General features: G+C 33.9%; 1 pseudogene; it reads right to left on the reverse strand.

Moving 5' to 3' along the window:
* Positions 1 to 12,600: 12,600 nt before the first annotated feature.
* Positions 12,601 to 13,525, reverse strand: LOC101393871 (olfactory receptor 2A12-like; annotated as a pseudogene).
* Between the last annotated feature and the right edge of the window lie 10,740 nt (positions 13,526 to 24,265).

The following is a 24,265-nucleotide window of genomic DNA, read 5'->3' on the forward strand; positions in this document are numbered from 1 at the left end:
ACAGCATATAAAACTGGAATCTGTGTATTTATGGGGTATGACTTCCTACAAAATGTCGTGTACTATTACCAACATTAAGACTATAAAAGATTTATGTTTCTTAACCAAAACATTGCAATCTCTGAAAGGGTTTTGATTGCACATATCATCCAGATACTCATTAAGTTGAGCTGAAAGCGTGTCCTGATGTGGCAGGAAGTGACCTATGAAGCAGCACTGGAGATCTCAGAAGTCTCCCTACTTCACCAATTACTGTTAATTGGCTTTATGCTTGAAATTATACACAAACTTGATACTTAATGAGATCTCTTTTGTGAGTGTGACTTGGTAATGCAATATTTTGTCTTATGTCACATGAAAGGAAAAATAAACAATTGATGTTAATAAAGGAGTACATATGGGACTAAAAGAGGGACAATATTAAGCTAGCTTTATACCTTAATATACTAAATGATAAATTTACATTTATAAAATGCTGCAGATATAATTCAACACCAGACCAAAAAAAAAAAAATCCAATATAATGTGATAAAAATAAGCAACATATAAAAATTAAGAGGCAGGAAGTCTAAAATAAAAGGTTATAAAATATATATAACCAATTACAAACCCAAAAATGATTTGGAAATACTAATATCATACAAGAAGGATAACTCTATAATATAAAATAGAGTTAAGAAAAAATGTTAGGAGGTAATGGAGGAGTGTGCTTCTAAATGTTAATTCAGTGAGAATGTATCAATTTGTGAAGTAGATGCAGCATACAACATGACGGTATAATATATGATGGTATAACAAAATTTTATTTTTAAAGTCAAAATTTGGATAAAATGAACAAATTATTAAAAATTATAAATATAATAGTAATAATTATTTTATGATGATGAAATGGATTAAGCAGATAATTTTGAAATGTCATAAAGAAAATTCCAGGTTAAAATGACTTCAATAACAAGTTTTATGAAAAAAATTAAATATTCAAGTCTTCTATAATATCTCTTATTGAATGAAATGTAGGGCATACAGTCTAATTGGATGAAATTGGCATGAACCTGATGCAAAAGTCAGATATGGAGAGTATTAATAACAAGAATAAATATAGATGAAAAACTTTAAAAAATATATTAATAAACAAATCTAGTAACATGTGAGATGGATAATGTGCAATGATGATGACCTCTTGGTTTCAATTCAAGAATACAGTTCATCACTGGATTTACGTTATAACTCAACCAATATAATTTCCAACTTTAAAAGAACAAATAAAAGCAATCTGGATAATCTTAAAAAATGAGTAAAAATATTTGACAAATCTCAACATTTTTCATGATGGTATATACTCTTACAAGCTAGGAACAGAGGGAAATTTTAGATTTGATAAAATGAAAATTAAAAAAAAGCCTTCAGAAAACTCCATACTTGATTGTGAAACTTTGAATGTGTTTCTCTGAGATTGAGAGAAGATAAGCGTTACCTCACTTCTACTCAACATTATAATGGAGAATCTAGCCAGTGCAGAGGGCAGTATATAAAAAACAAAAACAAACTAAAAACAAATGTGTTAACAAAGAAATTCCAAATTCCATGATTAAACTATTATAATAATTTGCTACTCATGGCAATACTTGAAAGCCACAGAGATTCCTTTTCTATGATGTTACTGGCTTTGAAACTTCAATTTGATAATTCAGTAGTGATACAGATAAATAATCATAGTGTATTTAATGGAAAAGATTTCTTCTACCTGAAGATTAGAAAAAATAAATTTATTGAAAATACAACAAATATTTACATTTACACCAACAGTGCACCGGAGTTCCCTTTTCTCTACATCCTCACCAACAATTGTTATCTCTTGTCTTTTTGATAATAGCCATCTTAACAGAAGTGAGATGATATCTCATTGTGGTTTTTTTTTTTTTTTAATTTTATCTATTTATTTTTTTCTCCCAAAGCCCCAGTAGATAGTTGTATGTCATAGCTGCACATCCTTCTAGTTGCTGTACGTGGGATGCGGCCACAGCATGGCCGGAGAAGCGGTGCGTTGGTGCACGCCTGGGATCCGAACCCGGGCCGCCAGCAGCGGAGCACGCGCACTTATCCGCTAAGCCATGGGGCCGGCCCCCTCATTGTGGTTTTGATATGCATTTTCCTGATGATTAGTGATGTTTAGCACCTTTTCATATATCTGTTAGCCATTCATATATATTTTTTGAGAAATATCTATTCAGGTCATTTGTCAATTTTTAACTCAGGTTATTTGTTTTTTTGCTATTGAGTCATAAGTGTTCCTTGTGTATGTTGAATATTAACCCCTTATTATATGATTTGCAAGTGTTTTCTCTCGTTACATAGATTGCCTTTTCATTCTGTTGATTGTTTCTTTTGCTGTGCAGAAGCTTTTTAGTTTGATGCAATTCCACTTGTCTACTTTTGCTTTTGTTGTCTGTGCTTTAGATGTCATATCTAAAAAATTATTGCCCAGACCAATGTCAAGAAACTTATGGAAAACAGTTTGGAGGGTATTCAAAAAATTAAAAATATAACTACCTTATGATCCAGCAATCCCATTTTTGGGTATATATCCAAAGGAAATAAAAGCAATTTCTTTAAGAGTTACCTGCACTCCTATGTTTATTGCAGCATTATTCACAATAACCAAGATATAGAAACAATCTAAATGTCCATCAGTGTGTGAATAAATTAAAGAAGTTGTGGTGTGTATATACATATTATGTATAATTACACATATTTGCATATATAAAATTCACCCCTTAAAAAGAAGGACATCTTGACATTTATGTCAAATTTGGTGAACCTGGAGGTTATTCTAAGTGAAATAAGGCAGACACAGAAAGACAAATATTGCATGATCTCATTTATATGTGGAATCAAAATTAGTCAAACTCACAGAAGCAGAGAGTAGAATGGTGGTTGCCAGGGTCTGGGGGAAAGGGGAAATGTGAGGATGTTGGTTAAGAGGTACAAAGTTTCTGTAGATGAATAAATTCTGGATATCTAATGTACAGCATGTTGACTATAGTTAATAATAATGTATTGTATACTTGAGATTTGCTAAGAGGGTAGATCTTAAGTATTTTACCACAAAAAAAGGGAAGAAAAATATGGTAACTATGTGAGGTGATGGATATTACCTCCTTGAATTAGCTTGATTTTTGTGATTATTTCACTATATATGTATATCAAAACATCAAGTTATACACCTTAAATATATATAAATTTTATTTGTCAATTATATGTCAATAAAGCTTCAAATAAATTATGATTGAAGTATAATTACAGTTCAATTATACTCCAAAAAACTCACAATGTAAGATATGAAAGGAAGAACCAAAATGGCCATTCACATATATTATACATGTGGATAGAAACAATTCAGAATAATTTGCACATAAGTGATTGGGCTTAAAAATAGTTTATTAAATTATATTTTATAAAATAAACCAAGTTAATAACCAGTTAACAGTTTAATTGAAAAGCAACAATAGTTACAAATAAAATTACATGAAATGATACAATTTACAAATATATAATCATTGAGGTATTCCTAAACTCAGTGTTATAAAATATTAATTCTTTCCAAATTGATTTATAGATTCAATTCTATTCCAATCAAAACCAGAGCAGATTGTGTTGTGGCATGTGTTGCATCATTTCAAAAATGTGTATGAAGTGAGGATGGTCATGTATAGTTAACTCAGAGCAGGGTAGAATAGGCACACTGCATTTCAACATTCATAACAAAGTTTTGCTACTCAAAGCAGTGTGGTTTTTGTGCAACAGTGGACTAGTAGCCCAATAGGCAAATCAGAGCTCCCAGAAACACACCCACACGCAGTTGATTTACAAGGTAATATGCACTCATATTGGAGGATAGTGAACAATCTTTCAGTAAGTGAGATTCAGACAATTGTGTATTTACATAGAAAAAATGAAATTACTTCTCATTTCATAATCAAAAATTTATTCTGGACAAAGTATAGAGCTAAATGTGAAATGTAAATGAATAAAAATTTTAGACAATTATAATCAAGAATATTTTATTAAAGTATGATCAGAAAAAGAATTTGTAATCATATTCTAAATAAATAATATTAAAAGGGCAAAAATTTAACTTCAATAAAGAAAGTTATTCACAAAAGAAATCAATAGGAGAGCAAAAAATAAAGCTACATAATGGGAGAAATTATAATCACTAAACAACTCATCCAACAATACACAGATCTATTTAAAATCAATGAACTAAAAGGCATTTAAGCAACAGAAACAGAATATATCATGAATTTCACAAAAGAGGCACTCAAAAAAACAATGAAGAAAAGGGATGTTCAGCTTCACTAATAATACAAAACATGCAAATATAAACCATAGTGAAATATATCAGTTCAGCCACACGTTTTCCTAAAACCAAACTCCAAAAAATTCCATAACCTGGTGAATGTTAAGTAAGGCCAACACCAATACCGAAATTGGTCCTCCTGCTTTGAAATTATCTAGTAAATTCTACTGTATGCATATGTAGTTCTGGCATATGTGCTTATGTGTGGTGCATATACAAGATTGTGTATTCAGAATATATGTATGATATATGTATTTAATTGTTCTCAATGCACCATTAACAACAGCACCAAAACTGGGAACTAACCAAATGCCCATCACCATTAGAAAAAATAATTAACTTGAGATATATTTATATAAATTATGAAAATAAACTACAGATTTGTATAATTATAATTTGTATAAGTTCAAGGAATGATTTCAAACCACAGTATTGAGTGAAATAAGTCTGTCATGATAGCAAAAATACTGTATAATAACATTTCTGTGAGTTTCAGACACAGACATAACTACACTATATTTTTAGGATAACAATGAAAATTATGAACAAAAGCAATGGAATATTTAATATAAAGTCAAGATATTTGTTTGTTAAATGAGTGATTGTATTATATTTTGAAAAACTTTCTCTATTAGCCTTGTCAGAAGTCTCCATATATCTATAAAAGATTTAGCACACCATCAACATATTTGGAAAGTATACTTTATAATTAAGAATTAGAAGAGAATCACCAAGGGAATAATGGTGCACTCTAAATGAAGTGTTAGTTCTATACTTAGAAAGCACACACACACACCACATATCTTTGCAGAATGTACTTATAAGATTGATCATATTTAATAAACTTAATATTGGCTGCATATCTGAAAAGTAAATGTATATTAATGACAGGAGAGTCATTTATATCTAAGAAGCTTCCCCAACTCATGTCTACTAAAGAAAAATAACTCTGGGAGCTACATTTCAATGAATAATTTGGGGAGAATATGGTATCTGAAGATAATTTATAAGACATTAAATGTTTAAAAAGATGATTACACATTTCCCTATGATCTCTTTCCCTTATATATGAATCAATAACCTCAGTCTCTGTTCCCATTTCTTTCTCCATTCTGCTGTTTTTATTGCATTAATAAATAATGCATTATTGCATTATTTCATTTTATCAAAATCATCTGTGTGTGTGTGCACGTGCCTGTAAATAATATTTTTCTACACACGTCCTATCTTTTTTTTATCTGGTCAAACTGTCAAAAGTCAATGACAAAGAAAGAACATTAAAGGCAGCCAGAGGGAAAAATAAACAATAATCTGCAAGGAAACCCCACTAGGCTAAGAGCAGATTTCTCATCAGAAACTCTACAGTCCAGCAGAGTTTTCAACTCTGTATCAGAATAGCTTAATAAAAACTTAATTATAACTTAAAGGTTAAAGGGAAAGGAAGCATTAAAGATATCCGTAACCACTTCAATTTATTAACAACTCACAATACAAAAAGGGATAATTTGTGACAACAAAAACATAGAAAGGGAAAAGCAAAAGGATGGAACCTGCATAGGCAAATGAAGATAAGATGTTATCAGAGAAAAAGGACTATCCCATCTAGACACCTTTTATACAAACCTCAGGGTAACCACAAGACAAAAATTAAGAGCAGAGTCACAAAGCATTAAAAAAGAGGAAAATTAGAAACACATTTTTCTATGTGTTTCTAATAGAAACACAAAACTGAAAACCATGAAACTGAAATGTCAGAAGCATAAGGAAAAAGAAAATATGAAAATATAAAGCAACCAGCAAACAAAAGATACAATGGTAGTATTAAGCCCTCCTACATCAATTATCACCCTAAATGTAAATGGATTGAATTCACCAATCAAAAAACACAGAGTGGCTGGATGGATTAAAAAACAAGACCCAACAATACACTGCCTCCAGGACACTCATTTTAGCTCTAAAGACAAATGTAGGCTCAGAGTGAAGGGATGGAAGATGATACTCCAAGCAAAGGGCAAGCAAAAGAATGTGGGTGTAGCTATACTTATATCACACAAAATAGACTTCAAGCCAAAATAGATAACATGAGACAAAGATTGACATTATATAATGATAAAGAGGCAATCCATCAAGAAGACATTACATTTATTAATATATATGCACCTAACATAGGAACACCAAAATATATAAAGCAATTATTAACAGATGTAAGGGGAGAAATTGACAGCAACACAATAATAGCAGGAGACTTTAATATCCCACTTACATCAAAGGATAGATTATCCAGACAGAAAGTCGACAAGGAAATATCAACCTTAAACAAAACATTAGACCAGATGGAATATATATATAATATATGATATATATAATGTATAAAATGTATAATATATAAAACATTTCATCAAAAACAGCAGAATGCACATTCTTCTTAAGTACACATGAAACACTCTCAAAAATAGACCATATGTTGAGACACGAAACAAGTATCAGTAAATTTAAGAACACTGAATTTGTATCAACCATCTTTTCCGACCACAGTGGTATGAAACTAGAAATAAATGACAAGAAAAAAGCTGGAAAAGTCACAAATATGTGGAGATTAAACAAAATTATACTGAACAACTATTGGATCAATAAAGAAATCAAAGGAGAAATCAAAAAATACCTGGAGACAAATGAAAATGAAAACACAACACCCCAAAATATATAGGATGCAGCAGAAGCAGTACTAAGAAGGAAGTGTATACAATACAGGCCTACCTCAAGCAACGGGAAAAGTCTCAAATAAACAATCTAACATTACACCTAACAGAACTGGAAAAAGATGAGCAAATGAAGCCCAAAGTCAGTAGAAGGAAGGAAATAAAATCAGAGCAGAAGTAAACCAAATCGAGACTAAAAAGACAATAGAAAAGTTCAATGAAACTAAAAGCTGGTTCTTCGAAAAGATAAACAAAATGGACAAACCCTTAGCCAGACTCACTAAGAAAAAGAGAGAGATGGCTCAAATAAATAAAATCAGAAATGAAAGGGGGCAAATTAGAACAAATAAAACAGAAATACAAAGGATTACAGGGGAATACTATGAAAACCTATATGCCAGAAAATTGAATAACCTAGAAGAAATGGATGCATTCTTAGAATCATACAACCTCCCAAAATTGAATCAAGAAGAAATAGAGAATCTGAATAGCCCAACCACTAGTAAGAAGATTGAAACAGTAATCAAAAACCTCCCCAAAAACAAAGTTCCAGACCACATGCTTCTCTGGTGAATTTTACCAAATATTCATAGATTTACTGTCTACCTTTCTCAAACTTTTCCAAAAAGTTGAAGAGGAACCGAGACTTTCTAACTCATTTTACAAGGTGAACGTTACCCGGATACCAAAACCAGATAGGGACAACACAAAAAAGAAAATTACAGGCCAATATTGCTGACGAAAATAGACGCAAAAATCCTCAACAAAATATTAACAAATTGAATACAATAATACATTAAAAGGATTATACATCATGATCAAGTGGATTTGTTCTAGGGATGCAAAGATTGTTCAATATCCAAATCAAATCAAACAAAGCAAATCAATCAATGTGATATACCACATTAACAAAATGAAGAGTAAAAATCACATGATCATCTCAATAGACATCAGAAAACTTTTGATAAGATTCAGCATCCATTGTGATAAAAACTCTCAATAAATTGGGAATAGAAAAAAGGACCTCTACACAATAAAGGCCATATATGACAAACCCATGCTATTTACTCAGTGGTGAAATTGAAAGCTATCCCTCTAAGAACAGGAACAAGACAAGGATGCCCACTCTTGCCACTCTTATTCAACGTATTTTTCGAAGTCCTAGCCAGAGCAATTTGGCAAAAAAAAAAAAAGAAATAAAAGTTATCCGAATTGGGAAGGAACAAGTAAAACTGTACCTAATTGCTGATGACATGATTTTATATAGAAAGCCCTAAAAAATCCACCAAAAAACTTTTAGAAATAATTAAAAATACAGTAAAGTTGCAGGGTAAAAAATCAACATACAAAATCAGTTGTGTTTCTATACACTAACAACAAACAAGTAGAAAGAGAAATCAGGAATACAATCCCATTTACAATTGCAACAAAAAGAATAAAATACTTAGGAATAAATTTAACCAAGAGGGTGAAAGACCTGTACACTGAAAACTATAAAACACTGTTGAAAGAAATTGAAGAAGACACAAAGAAGTGGAAAGATATTCTGTGCTCATGGATTGGAAGAATTAACGTAATTAAAATATCCTTATCGGGCCGGCTCCATGGCTGAGTGGTTAAGTGCATGTGCTCCAGTGCTAGCGGCCCGGGTTTGGATCCCGGGTGCGCACCGACGCACCACTTCTCCGGCCATGCTGAGACCACGTCCCACATACAGCAACTAGAAGAATGTGCAGCTATGACATACAACTATCTACTGGGGCTTTGGGGGGGAAAATTAAGTAAATAAATAAAATTATTAAAATAAATAAATAAATAAATAAAATTTCCTTATCACCTGAACCAATCTACAAATTCAATGCAGTCCCAATCAGAATCCCAACATTTTTCACAGAAATAGAACAAAGAATCCTAAAATTTATATGGAACAACAAAAGACCCTGAGAGCCAAAGCAATTCTGAGAAAAAAGAACAAAGCTAGAGGTATCACGTTCCCTGATTTCAAAATATAGCACAAAGCTATACTAATCAAACAGCACGGTAGTAGCAGAAAAACAGACACACAGATCAGTGGAACAGAATCAAGAGCCCAGAAATAAACCCACACATCTATGGACAGCTAATTTTCGACAAAGAAGGCAAGAACATATAATGGAGAAAGAAAAATCTCTTCCATAAATGGTGTTGGGAAAACTGGACAGCCACATGCAAAAGAATGAAAGTAGACCATTATCTTGCACCATACACAAAAATTAACTCACAATGGATTAAAGACTTGAATATAAGACCTGAAACCATAAAACTGCTAGAAGAAAACATGGGCAGTATGCTCTTTGACGTTGGTCTTAGCAATATCTTTTTGGATATGTCTCCTCAGGCAAGGAAAACAAAAGAAAAAATAAATGAATGGGACTACATCAAACTAAGTAGCTTCAGCCCAGCAAGGAAACCACCAACAAAACAAAAAGACAGCCTACCAATTGGGAAAAGATATTTGTGAATCATATATCCAATAAGGGGTTAACATCCAAAATATATAAAGAACTCATACAATTCAACAACATAAAACCAAATAACCCTATTAAAAATGGGAAGAGGATCTGAATAGACATTTTTCCAAAGAAGATATACAGATGGGCAACAGTCAGATGAAAATATGTTTAACATCACTAATTTTTAGGGAAATGCAAATGAAACCACATTGAGATATCACCTCACGCTCATTAGAAGACTATTATTAAAAAGACAAGAAACAACAAGTGTTGGAGAGGATGTGGCAAAAAGGGAACCCTTGTACACTGCTGGTGAGAATGTAAATTGGTGCACCACTATGGAAAACAGTATGAAGCATCCTCAGAAAATTAAAAAATAAGACTATCATATGATCTAGCTATTCTACTTTTGGGTATTTATCCAAAGAACATGAAAACACTAATTTTAAAAGATATCTGCACCTCTATGTTCACTGCAGCATTATTCACAATAGGCAAGACTTGGAAACAACCTAAGTGACCACTGATGTATGAATGGATAAAGAAGAAGGGGTATAAATATACAATGTAATACTACTCAGTCATAAAAAAGATGAAATTTGCGACCACATGGATGGAATTTCAGGGTATTATGCTAAGTAAAATAAATCAGACAGAGAAAGACAAATACTCTTTGATTTCTCTCATATGGGGGATATACACAAACACACACACAGATACAGAGAACAGACTCGGGGTTACCAGAGGGGAGGGGTATTGGGGAGAGGGCAAAATGGGTAAAAGGGGACATTTGTATGGTGACAGATGCCAAGTAGACTTTTGGTGGTGAACACAATGTAGTCTATACAGAAGTCGAAATATAATGCTGTACACCTGAAATTTATGTAATGTTATATACCTGTTACCTCAATAAAAAAATAAAAAGAAGAGGAAAATTATCCCAGCTGGAAATTTAGTGGTGAATATCTGAAGGAATGAATAACACATTAAAGTAAGCAGGAATGAGTCTGCTAGACTTTCACTTGGTATTTTCTCCTTCTGTCACGGACTAGTCTAGAACCAAGTGAAATGAATGTGCAGGAAGAGTGTTTACATCTTTACACATGGTCAAATTTTAAGAGGCAATGGGTACTAAGCCTGTCTTCTCTTGATCTTTTATTGATGGAGCATAAGTAAGAGCCCTATCTGATGATAACACGCAGTTGTCTTTATCAGTGCATTCTGACACAAGCATCTAGAAACGTCTAACTCTTCCCTAATACGAATAATTGTAGATAAGATATTCAGAATGGTGGTCCCAAATACAGTGGGCTCCAGCCAGTAATGTCATGGTTAATGCCACACCTGTGAGATGTCAGCAGTGACTCAGCTGCTAATTAGGGGACTTAGTAGAAAAGATGGGAAAATGTAGGTAAGGAGTTAGAGAAATCGGTGTAGGCATATGGAGCCTGAGCACGCCTGTGCTTTGGTGCATATTATATTGAGTAATATGTATGATTCTGTTACAATGGTTTAGACATTTATTTTGTCCTGGAAATTCTACAATTATTTATTTATGTTATTGTTGGTAATGTGGGGTTTTTGGCAATAAATTTTTTCCTTAGCAATAGCTCAAAACATAACATATTTTTAATGAGTATGTAATGAATTTCTGATTGTCAAGAGTGTTGATGAATTACATAACTTGCAAAAACTATTTGTCAATATTTATCAACCATTAAGTTGGCTATTATCATATCACTGACTGTTTAGAAATCAGAAGAATTAGAGTTTTCAAAGAAGCCACAGGTTTACTCCAGAGATGATAATTTAACAGGTGTGTAAAAGTTTACGTGGCATTCTATAAAGCATGACACTTCATTTAGATCAAATGGCTCTTTTCTTAAATTAACGTCCCTCATTTTTATTCAATATGCCCTTATTCATACGTAGCAAATGATGCCTCAATTATTGATTCATCAGCTTAAATTTCAGAAAAGGAATTTTGCAAGCAGTTAAATGATATATTGATATAATATACTAGAAAAACAGTTTAATTTCTGTAAAGCTAGTTTTTTTTCATTTAATGCATAAAATAAAGTTATAGGAATTTCATTCTATTGAAAGTTAAACATCTAATATTATTGTGACTCTGATTGTAACTTAAATTCAATAGTTGCATATACAATCATTTTTTTAGGCTTCATAATGTGAATACAAATTTTGGTGGAGAACTGTGCCTTTTTTAACTGTGTGTTAAAAAATTTTTACTAACTTAAGAAACATATGGAGCTGAAATTCAAGGAAATGTTTCTGGTATATGAAAATTCACAGTTGTGGTCAATATAGGTATAATAGTCCACAACCATAATAGTTAGCATATTTCACAAATATTGGTATATGCACACATACAACTAGAGTAGTTTAAATTTAAAATTTTCTGTAAAATTCAGGGTAGAGAGAAAAAAACTCTTTTTATTATGATCAAAATATCCTTTCATAATTTGCTCCCCATCATCATTAGTTCTTAAATATCCATGCAAATTTAAAGGAATATTGTGTAAAATTACCTAAATATTCTACAATATTATTATAATTTTTTAATCAAACTATTTAAATTTCATTTGCAAAATTCTTTGAAAATATTTAATCACATTATTTAATTAATAAATTGTCAAAAACCTCAGTTCTGACATTTTCATAAATTATAGTTATTCAAGGCACAATTTGAAAAAAGGGAAAATGTTGAATCCAATCTTGTAAAAGTAAGAGGTGATATGAATAAAATTGTTTAGCATTCACATAACATATGTGATAGAACTTAGAACTTTAAAAATGTCTTTCTGTAATACTTGGACTTTGCAAAGAACTTTTTGATAGAGAACATATTATGAATAGATAAATGTATATTCAAGAATGAAAATGGGAAGATTTATAGTTTTGTGGCCTCAACTTCTGCTAAACTTGCAATAAAATGGACTTAATAAGAGATAGAAATAAGTTAAATTATACCAAGAATTATTATTCTGTTTGTTTCAGATAATCTACATAAAGATGTATTTACTTTCTTTTATGTAACAAAGATTATATCATTTTTGTTACTCCCCAAGACTCTTCGCACAACTACCTTCACTTCCTTATTTCTCAAGCTGTAAATGAAAGGATTCAGCATAGGGAAAGGATGACCACATGGAGCAAGGAGATCAATTTGTCTCCCTCTGCTGAGTAGAGGGATTTGGGTACCTGATCAATCCTATTCCATAACATACGGTAACCACAGTCAGGTGGGAAGTACAAGTGAAGAAGGTTTTTTTTAACCTTTAGCTGCGTCTATTTTTATCACAGCCACCAGGATGCCAAGGTAGAAGAGTAAAATGAGAAGGGGAATAACACTGTTCCAGCCCCTCCTATGACCATCATGTTCTCTTGCAGGGATGTGTGAGCACAGAACATGTGAAGAATGGGCAGTTCACAGAAAATATAGTCAACAACATATGGACCACAGAGTAGGAGGACTGCGAAGTAGAAAGGCACTACTGAGGTGAAAAATCAGAGTGCCCAGGCCCTCAGAGCCAGTGCCACACACACAGACCAGTCCATGATGAGCAGATATCTCAGTAACAAGTGGCCACATAGCAATCCAGAACCATAACTGCAAGGAGAAAGCACTCAGTTGCCTCCAAGAATAAGGTGATGTAGGTCTGGGCCAGGCAGAACTCATAGGATATGACTTTCTTGCTTGCAAGAAAGTTAAAGAGCATCTTGGAGACGACAAATACACCAAAAAATATCTTAAGATAGACCAGATGTGGAGGAAGAAATATATGGGTGTCTGGAGAGAGGAATCCAGAATGACTAACATGATAATGGCTGTGTTTCCAAAGAGATTCTCAGGTACACCAGAGAGAATTGGAAGAGGAGGATCTCATCCTGGGGCAACTAGAAAATCCCACAAGAACCAGCTCAGCGATGGCGCTGGAATCCTCATGTCCCATTTTGCCATTGCAACTTGCCTATCTTGATGAGGAAAAGAAAAATGTAAAAATGGTACCATGTTGTTATGAGAGGTTTGGGGATTCGATCGGAGATGTAAAAGACACTTTCCACTCCAAACAAATGGACTGAAGGTATATTTTATTATATAGAGGATAGTAAAGGCGATAGTCTGCAAACAGATCCGAATAGGTCAAATATTAAGAAGGAAAAAACATCAGCCCGACTGGAAAGGGAAAACATCCACATCGGCTGAAGAGAAATGACACAAATCAACCGGAAAGAGAAACACCAGGTTGACCGAAAAGAGAACATATCAAATCAATTACTTCATATCAAATCAATTACTCACAATATCCACGCCCCACTGCCGGGAGAGCCCTGTCAATCGACGCGGCTGGGCAAGGATCACACGTCCTGGGCAAGGTGTCCCTTCCACAGGTGGAACTCTCACCAGGTCTCAGTCTCCAGCAGTTTATATAAGCAGTTACAGAGTTTACAGAGCAAGCATCCAGTGTTTCCATGCACAAATGGTTATCAGTGGCGTACGTGCACTAAGCCCCTTGGCTAACGTCCCAGGCCAGTAGTTGTGTACGTGCATTGTTTTCTTTGGTTATCGTCTTAGCCCGGCACAGATGGCCAGTCCATCCCGTGCTACGACGCTCCAAGAGCCTTGAACTGTTACAACTTGCAACTCCCTCCGTGGGAGAAAGGCCAGTTCCCGGGAAAAGGCCAGTTCCCACCACACAGAAAGCAGCTTTTATATTTCTTTTTGTGCTGGTGGCTGTAGGTCAATGGAGCGGCCAAACATGGCTGTACTCATGTCAAGACACATGTGCAAATAATAAAATGTACCAAACTTCTTACATCACCAAATTCAACTCTAATTAAAAATATAGCTTGAATTAGAATGACAATTGCTTGTGAAATTTCACTGGACATATATATGATTATTTAGAACAAAACCAGAATTATTGTCTCAGTACAGCTATGATACATGCACTAGCACACGTTAGGAAAGAAAAGAAAATCAAGTCCCTATGTGTGGGGCTTTAAAAAGGGCAGATAATTTCTCCCACCTCTCCAAGTTGAAGGAACTGGCTTACAACTAAAAATTTGAGTAGAGGCAGTAAGGTATGACTATGTGAACACATTGGTCCTATGAAATCTCATAAAGCAATAGCCAGAGACTTTCCAATTTTATATAATATTCCTTCTAATTCTTAATAATTTCATGGCAATTATCCTTTCACATGTAGTTTTTTATTCATGATCTCATTAAATTTATGACACTACTGTAATGAGACTTTTCAAAAATTATTTTCACAAATTTTAAAAGAGAATTTTGAATTTTGGAGAAGTGAGACTTGCCAAAGAATAAGGGCCATTTTTTTTTCATTCTTAACCATGAATATAAAAAGATTATATTGGAAACACTAACACAATACATATTTTGTAAGTATTTTGTAACCTCAGTATTCAGAAAGCAGATCTTTGATAATCAAAAGAATTGAGTATCAAAATTTCTACTACTGATTTCACAGAATATCACTTCCTGTCAGCAGTATAAATTTGCCTTAATATCATTACATGTAAATCCAACATGCACACAGGTCTATGATGATCTAGTTCATATATTATCCTACCTAATCCTTGTGTTATTTACCAGTCTGCATTCTAATTAGAGAATTAGTCTGAAGATAGTATGCAAGATTCTGTAAAACATCTTGGAAAATAATAATACCATGTGTTCTTCACATCACTACTATCACTAAAGAATCTACTTTATGAGCACATGTGAAGGCAGTGTACCCTAAAAGGTAAACAAACAGGCATGAGGTTTGGATAGTCTAAGATGGACTCTAATACTTCTCATTTCCCCTCTCTCTCATTTTCCCACTTGTTCTAGCTTTACACTTTTTCTTTACTGTCATTTTTCACTGACTTATTTCAGAAGGTTTACATTAATTACACTCCAACACAGATCATTTTCTTTTGATAGATTTGCTTTTCTGCCTATGAAACTCAAAACTCTAGGAAGGTCACATGATCAGATCTAAATTTTCACACTAAACTTCTGTGCAATGTGCATATTGTTTTCAAAAGGGAGTAAGTTCAGTATGAAAAGAAGAGGGTCTGCCCAGTCTCTTGAAAATTTTTATTTTTATTTTCTTCCAGCTTTATTGAGATATAATTGACATATAACATTGTGTAAGTTTAAGGTGCACAACCTGTTGATTTGATACACCTATACATTGCAATATGATTACCAACATAGCCTTAGCTAACAGCTTTTGATGGTAAAGAAACTACTTTATGCCTGTGCTGGTTGGTACTGGCAACTGACAAGCAAACTTACCCATACTACATGGAACTCTACAGTCCTAAACTGGAGAGTAACTCCTCCTCAATTAGTAAGCATATCTGATTTTTCTCAGCTAGAATATTTCTTGCTTGGCAACGTGTTCCTGAGCTCCATGGAGGTTGCCTTAATAACAATGAGACTACCCAAGCTGGTACTGAATAAAACCAGTTCTTATTTGTATATGATCATATTTCATGTATACATTATCCACGTCTGTCTTTTCCTACTTGCACATTTCCCCTTTTCCCTCTCTTAACTATCCAGCTTTCTATTGCATGAAGTGAAATTGAGAAACAGAGGAAAATAAGTCATTACAAGTTGTTTGCCAGGGATGATAAGTTCCAAGTGGGAACACCATTTACTTAGTGAAATGTATTATTAATGTACAAAGTTTCAAAAAGGACATTGAGAGGAGCCTGTTATCGTCACATTAATAAAGTCAAACAAACAAATATATTTGTCTCATTTTTAAAGAAAGTCTGCTCACAAATGAGAGCTATAATCTGCTGTTTTTGGTGAAATGTGTTAAATTTATTATTTCAACAGGAAAAAAGGCTCAAAGTGGAAATTTAAAAAAAAGTAGTGCCACTAAGTAGTGGCACTATATTCATTTACAAGCAAAGTTTCTAATGTGAAAGTTGTTCCCAAACTAGGGTCAGTTCAAGGGAGGGTTTCAAATGTTTTGATTTATGCTTCTCTTGCATTAAAACAGATCATTGTCAACAAGATAATGTAAATTTTATTTCAATGTGAACATGTATTCACATGCACTATCACTATCAGGCTATGGCAATAAAAAGAAAATTCACAGTAGCTCATAAAGTTTTGAGTATCTATTTGTTCACAGTTTCTCACTTTTGGAGAAGCATAAGAAGGCAAAATATTTCTAGCCTTAAAATTCTGACAATCAATGAACTTTCCAATAAAAAGAAATATCAGCAAGAATATACCTACTTTGGGGCATTGCAGCTAATGAATTAGCGTGTGCATCGCTTTTGAGATTTGAGTGATATGCAGGTGACTCAGAGAGAGCTGTTTGTGAAAGGATGATATTCTAATTAAAAGACTATTCCACTGGCAATCAGAGAACTCAGCCATTTAAAGCATTTTGGACAGAGCACAAGGATTATTTTCATTGGTGTTTTCAGGGCACTATAGATCCATCCCAGTAATTACAACAGCCTTATAGAATTTGGTTAAGTTTTCAAGCAATGTGATGGAAATTTGTCACTAGTGACAACTATCTTAACTGATTTGAATGTCATTAAGAAAGAAAAATTAACTATGACATTCAATTTAAGAAAAATAACTTTTCTCATTATCCATTCATTTAACAAGTTATTTTTAGCATCAATATATGCCAGGCAGATTTCTAGAAAGCAGAGATAGAGTAAAAGTAATCTACAAAAAACAAACACAGAAATCTTAAATTCTAATGGAGAAATAAACCTTAAAATAAATGATAGTGTTATTAGACATAGATTGAGAATAACTATGGTTAATATGTTTGAGAAGTTAGAGGAAAAGTTTGAGATACTGAGAAAACTGAAAACTGTGAAAAAGAAAAAGAAATTTGGAGTCAGTAATGAAATAATTGAAATTAAAAACCCAATGGATGAGATTTACTTCAATCTCAATCAAATTCCAGCATGATTTTTGGAAAAATTACAAGCTATATATGAAAAAACAAAGGAGTAAGAATAATCAAAAGAGTCTTAGAAAAATAAAGAAAATGAGGTCTCCTAGATTTAGAAGATTAACACAAGCTGATGTTAAGATTTACTCTAAAGGTCCAATAATGAAGAAAGTGTGAAATTGGTATGGAAATAAATAGATAAATGGAGCAGAATACATGGTGCAGAAACAGACTTGCACATTCACAGATATTGACTCCCAACAAATGTGGGAAGGAAATTCAATGGAGCAAGAAAGACTAATCAGCACATCATGAGGGAGAAGTGATATCAGGAAAAAGGTGGCATAGAAATTTTTAGTACTCATGGCCCCCGTCAAAAAGCATCAATTTGAACAACTATCCATGCACAACACTACTTTCTCAAGAGCCAAGGATTCCAGGTGAGGGATTAGAGCTCTCGAATGAAGCACAGAAATAAGAAAAGATACATTGGAGGACGGAAGAGAGAGATTTACATTTCCTCCATCATTACTTTCCCATGCCTGGGCAGCCCAGGGCAGAGAGAGACACCTTCCCCATGGGAGAAGGAGAGTGAAGTGACTGCCTGACTTAACCACAGCCCCCTGATCCAGCCTGCTCCAGCACCTCATGGTCCTAGGTGGTTCTCTGTAGGCTCCCACTAACCCAGGCTCCCAGTTCATCACAGTGCTGACCAGCTCCAGTGGTTCCAGGTGGCCCCTGCAGCCCTAGCCAGCTTTAATGGCCCCAGGAAGCTGCTATGAAGCCAGGCTTCTGGCCCACCCAGGCACCAACCAGCTCCAGGCCACAGGATCCAAACCAGCCCCTGCTAACCCAGGCTCCAGGTGGGCACTTGCGAACCCAGGCTCCTACCTGGGCTCAGCCCCAGGCCAACTACCACAGACCCATGCTTTGTCCCACCCCAGCATCAGGCCAGCTCCCAGGGCCACAGACCACTCAAAAAAGTTAACTTGAAGTGGATTCAAACTTAAATGTAGCACCTAATACTATAAAACTCCTAGAAAAAACACAGTGAAAAAGCTCCTTAACATTGGTCTTGGCAACAATTTTTTGGATATGACACCAAAAGCACAGGAAACGAAAGCAAAAATCAACAAGTGAAACTATATCAAACCAAAAACTTCCACTCAGCAAAAAAACAATCAAAAAAATGAAAAGGCAACTGATGGACTAGGAGAAAATATTTGCAAATTATATATCTAACAAGCGATTGGTATCCAAAATGTATAAGGAATTCATCCAAGTCTATATCAAAAAAAATCTTTGATTAAAAAATGGGCAGAGGACTTGAATAGACATTTTTTCAAAGAAGACATCCAAATGGTTGACAGGTATGTGAAAAAATGCTCAACATCACTAATCATCAGGGAAATGCAAATCAAAACCACAATGAGATATCACCTCACACCTGTTAGAATGGCTGTTAGCAAAAAGACAAGAGATAACACGTGTTGGCAAGGATGTGGAGAAAAGGGACTTAGTGCACTGTTAGTGGGAATGTAAATTGTTACAGCCACTAAGGAAAACATTACAGTTTCCTTAAAAAATTCAAAACAGAACTACCATATAATTCAATAATCTTATTTCTGGTTATATATCCAAAGGAAATGAGATCATTCTTTTTTTTTTTAATTTTTATTTTATTTATTTTTTCCCCCAAAGCCCCAGTAGATAGTTGTGTGTCATAGCTGCACATCCTTCTAGTTGCTGTATGTGGGATGCGGCCTCAGCATGGCCGGAGAAGCGGTGCGTCGGTGCGTGCCCAGGATCTGAACCCTGGCCGCCAGTAGCAGAGCACCAGCACTTAACTGCTAAGCCATGGGGCTGGCCCTCTATTTTCATTCTTAATATTGGTAATTTGTGATTTCTCTTTTTTTCTTGTGCGTTCTTGCTAGAGTCTTATATTTTATTAATCTTTTCAAAGAACCAACATTTATTTCGCTTAAATTCTTCTATAGTGTATGTGTTTTCTATTTCATTTTGATTTCTGTATTTATCGTTATTACTGTTTCCTGTTACCTCTTTTTGGTGCTGTATTTTCTTCTTTTCTGGTTTTGTTAGGTGGAAATTTGTATAATTTACTTGCAGCCTATTTCCTGATGATGGCTTTTAAAGCTATAATTTCACAGTAAGTCCTAGTTTAGAAGCATGCCACAAAGTTTGTGTTGTGCTTTTATTGTGAATAATAAAATATGTTCAAGAAAATTTCTAATTTGCTCTTGATTTCTTGTTAGACCTAGGGTTTATTTAGTAGTGTGTTTATTTAATTCCCAATTATTTGGGGATTTTTATAAATATTGTTTTAACTGAATTCTAATTTAATTTCATTGTTAGACAAAATGTCAGAGAAAATGCTTCATATGATTTCTTTCTTTTGAACTGTATTGAGAATGATTTTATGGGCCAGCCTATGGTCTATCTTGATGAACTTTCCAATGTACTTCTTAAGAATATGAAGGAATTCAGAGCACGTCACCCCAAAATATGCCACTTTGGCATATTGATTATTTTTAGTTAAAGTCACTTGAGAAACAGTAGATGCAAGAAGGGCACTCTGACACTCCTTTTTATTTCTGAAAGCAGGAGGCAAAACTCCCATGGGAAAGGTATCCTCCTGTACCAGGAGGAAGGAAGACACATTCTTATCACCAGAGACAGAGATGGAGGCCAAGAGAAACCTGGACAAACAAATCTTCTTCAACAAACCCTCACCTTCCTAGTCACTTCTCCACAATTTGCTACCTCTAGCCCAAACCCCTTTGTTTTGTCAATTCTTCACAAATTTTCTTCACAAAGAAACAAATGTTTCTTTATCTAAAAGATATAAAAGCTTTCTGCTCTGATCACTTCTTTGGGTTTTCCTTCTCTTACGAAGTCTCCCATGTTCATACAAAAATTTAATAAAACTTGTATGCTTTTCTTGTGTTAATCTGTCTTATGTCAGTTTGATTCTTAGGCCCAGCCAGAGCCTCTAAGACGGTAGAGGAGAATTTATCCTCCTCTGTGTATTCTGAAGATAGTGTGCTGTTTTAATGTTTAATTGGGTCAAATTGAGAGTATTTAGAAATTCTATATCCTTACTGATATTTTTTACTGATAATTACTTAGTATTTATCAATTACTGAGAGAGAGGATGTTAAAATCTCTATGATTGTGGATCAGCATATTTTCCTTACAGTTCTATAAATTTTACTTCATGAAATTTGATGCTCTGTTACATATCTACATAATTTAGACTGTTAAGAATTCCTTGAAAATGTCTCCTTTTTCCATTATGTAATACTCTTGATTACCTCTTGCAACGATCTTCACCTTGAAACACATTTGGTCAATATCACTGGTTATTCCACTACCTGTCTGCTTACTGTGTGCATGATATATCTTCTTTGTTCCATACTTTACTTTCTATCTGTATCTTTAGAATACATCTTTTGAAGACAGTGTAAATCAGGTCTCCTTTTTTATCCAGTGTGACAATCTCTGCCTTTATTTGGTGCTGTTCAATCTATTCATATTTAATTAAATTCCTGATTCAGGTTTTAAATCTACCTTACTATGTATTTTCCATTTATCCTGATTGCTACTGTTCTTGTTTATCCTTTCTTGTCCTTTGTTTGTTTGTTTGTTACTAATGTATTATTTTAGTGTTCTCTTTCATTTCTTCTGTTTTTTTTTTTTAGGTATACACATTCTATTATTACTATTATTTTTTAGTACTCATTGTAGGGCTGATATGTCTCACTTACCTGTCTGTAATAGTCAATACAGCGCCACTATACATTCCATGCTGTTCCTTCCACCTTCTCCCTTCTGAAAACAACAGTGAGATTTCTAGTCTCTCCTTCATCCTGCTTCCCACTTCCTATTCCTATGTCGTATTTCACAAATGTAATAACCATTGGTCAACTTTTGTCATAAATAGTACTTCTGTTATTTCACATTAGAGACTTTTTATGCTGTTTATATTTATACTTACACAGTCCATTGTGTTTTAAATGACATGAAAAAAGAAAGCAATATATTTTGTATTGCTAACTTGTTAAGCATTTCTGATGCTTTTTATTCCACTTAATTAATACAAGTTTCCAGTGGGAATCATTTCCTATCAGCCTGATCATTTAATATTTCTTTTTTTAAAAAATTTTTTGTTTATTGCAGTAACATTAGTTTATAACATTGTATAAATTTCATTATACTTCTATTTCTGCGTGGATTACATCATGTTCTCATGTTCACCACCCAAATACTAATTACAACCCATCACCACACACATGTGCCGAATTATCCCTTTCACCCTCCTCCCTCTCCCTTTCCCCTCTGGTAACCACCAATCCACTCTCTGTCTCTATGTGTTTGTTTATTGTTGTTATTATCTACTACTTAATGAAGGAGAAAGGAACAGAGAAGGACTACTAAAACACTGAGAAAAAAAAGGTAAAAATGGCAGTAAGTACATACTTATCAATAGCTACTTTAAACGTCAATGGACTAAATGCTCCAATTAATATTTCTTTTTTTAATGGTTTTCTGTGTTTATTATTATTATTATTATTATAATTTTTTTTTTTTTTTGGTGAGGAAGATTAGCCCTGAGCTAACATTTGTTGCCTATCCTCTTTTTGCTGAGGAAGATTGGCCCTGGGCTAACATCTGTGCTCATCTTCCTCTACTTTATACCGGACGCTGCCACAGCATGGCTTGACAAGCCATGTGTCGGTGCGCACCTGGGATCCGAACCTGCGAACCCCAGGCCGCCAAAGTGGAGCACCGCGAACTTAATTGCTGTGCCACTGGGCCGCCCCCTAACATTTCTTATCATCTACATGCTTTGGTGACAAATTCATTCTGCTTTTTTTGTTTTGCTTTAATGAAGGAAGTCTTTATTTTATCATAATTTTTTAAGGATATAGATGTTTGAGTTCTACAGTTTTGTTTTGGTTTTTTGTTTGCTTTTATCTTTTCTGCCCTTAAAACATGTCTTTCCCTTGTCATCTGCCTACCATTGTTTTGCATGAAATCTCAGTGATGATTTTTAGCCTTTTCCCTCAATATTCAACGTGCTCTTTTTTCCCATGGTTATTTGAAAATTTTATCTTTACTTTATGTTTACAACATTTGACTAGTACGTGCCTAGATGTTGTTAACTTTATAATGATCTTATTTGAATTCTGCTACCCTTCCTTTTCCTGGAAGTCTGGCATTTTAAAAACCTAACTTGAGAATTAGTTACTATTCCTTCACATTTTTTTTCTGTCACACTTCACTCTTCCACTCAGGGAATATAAATATACGTACATTAAAGCATGTCATATTGTGACAAGACTCCTTTTGCTGCTAATCATTTTTCTTTCATTGTTTTTCCTTCTATACTTCAGTTTAGATGGTTTATATTAATCTACCTTCATGTTCAATTTTTCTGGTATCTCTAATCAACAGTTTAGATGTACACTAAGCTTCCTGGAGCTTATATAAACATTGCTTGTTCTAAAACAGAATTGCTAATATTATCAGTTTCCCCTAATGATTATTTCCTGGATTGTTCAGAGATATCCTCTTCTTTGTCCTTGACAAATCCATAACCTTAATTTGCTCCTTCTACTTATTTGCTTTCCAGTTATCATCTATTGTTTCACTCCCTCCCTTGTTATAAATGTTGGTATTAGATTTTCCTGAATAACCCTAATGCTAAATTATAAAATACTTATACTTGAAGAAACTGTGGACTATGGGAAACAAATCAATACACAGAAATATCTTTAAGTACTTTATTTAGAAGGTTTTAATCTAAATAGCAATATCATAAGTAAAATTGAACTGAAAAGAAGAATAAGGTGAGGCTGGCCTTGTGGTGTAGTGGTTAAGTTTGACATGCTCTGCTTTGGCAGCCCAGGTTCATGGGTTCAGATCCTGGGCGCAGACCTACACCACTCGTAAGCCATGCTGTGGTGGTGACCCACATATAAAATAGAAGAAGATTGGTACAGATGTTAGAGCTAATCTTTCTCAAACAAAAAAAGAAGATTAGCAACAGATGTTAGCTAGGGGTAAATCTTCCTTAGCAAAAAAAAAGAGAAGAAAGCAAACTTAATGATCTATATGTTATTTCAAAGTAAGATAGAGTTTAAATCCATATTAAAACATCTCAAATTCTATTCCAAGGTGGAATTCCTGTGTAAGTATCTTTGTGTGTTGGGTGGCAGAGTGTTCTGAAAATTTTCCTTTCTATAATCCAAAGAGATGAACTTATTCATATGTATATAAATACACAATATACACAATATATATTCTCAACCAAGTGATACAGGAAATTGAGCTTTTTACTAAATACTATACTATTACTTCTATTACTCTTACCCACCACCAACTTCTATTACCAACTATAAATGAAAATTTTAGTTATTGTAACACAATCTTCAAAATCTAACATGCACATGAAACCAGTATATTATGGTATAAAAATTGGAGATGCTTTCATAAGTTACACTCTTTATTAATTTATAAGCATCATGGGACTTTGCTGAAATTATTGGTGAACCTGAGGATCCCCAGGATTAAGATAATTCTCAAAGATCCTGTCACTTGGATCTGATGCCCTTCAAGAAGTTCTGGCTCTTGGCCAACAAGTCCTTCAGCACATCTTTCATGGATTCATTCTGTGGGCAGAAGATGAAAGGATTCAGGAGTGGTGTGATGACACTGGAG

The sequence above is a fragment of the Ceratotherium simum genome, chromosome 18 (genome assembly GCF_057802395.1).
Source record: "Ceratotherium simum simum isolate JZ-2026a chromosome 18, ASM5780239v1, whole genome shotgun sequence".
In the NCBI taxonomy this organism is placed as follows: domain Eukaryota; kingdom Metazoa; phylum Chordata; class Mammalia; order Perissodactyla; family Rhinocerotidae; genus Ceratotherium; species Ceratotherium simum.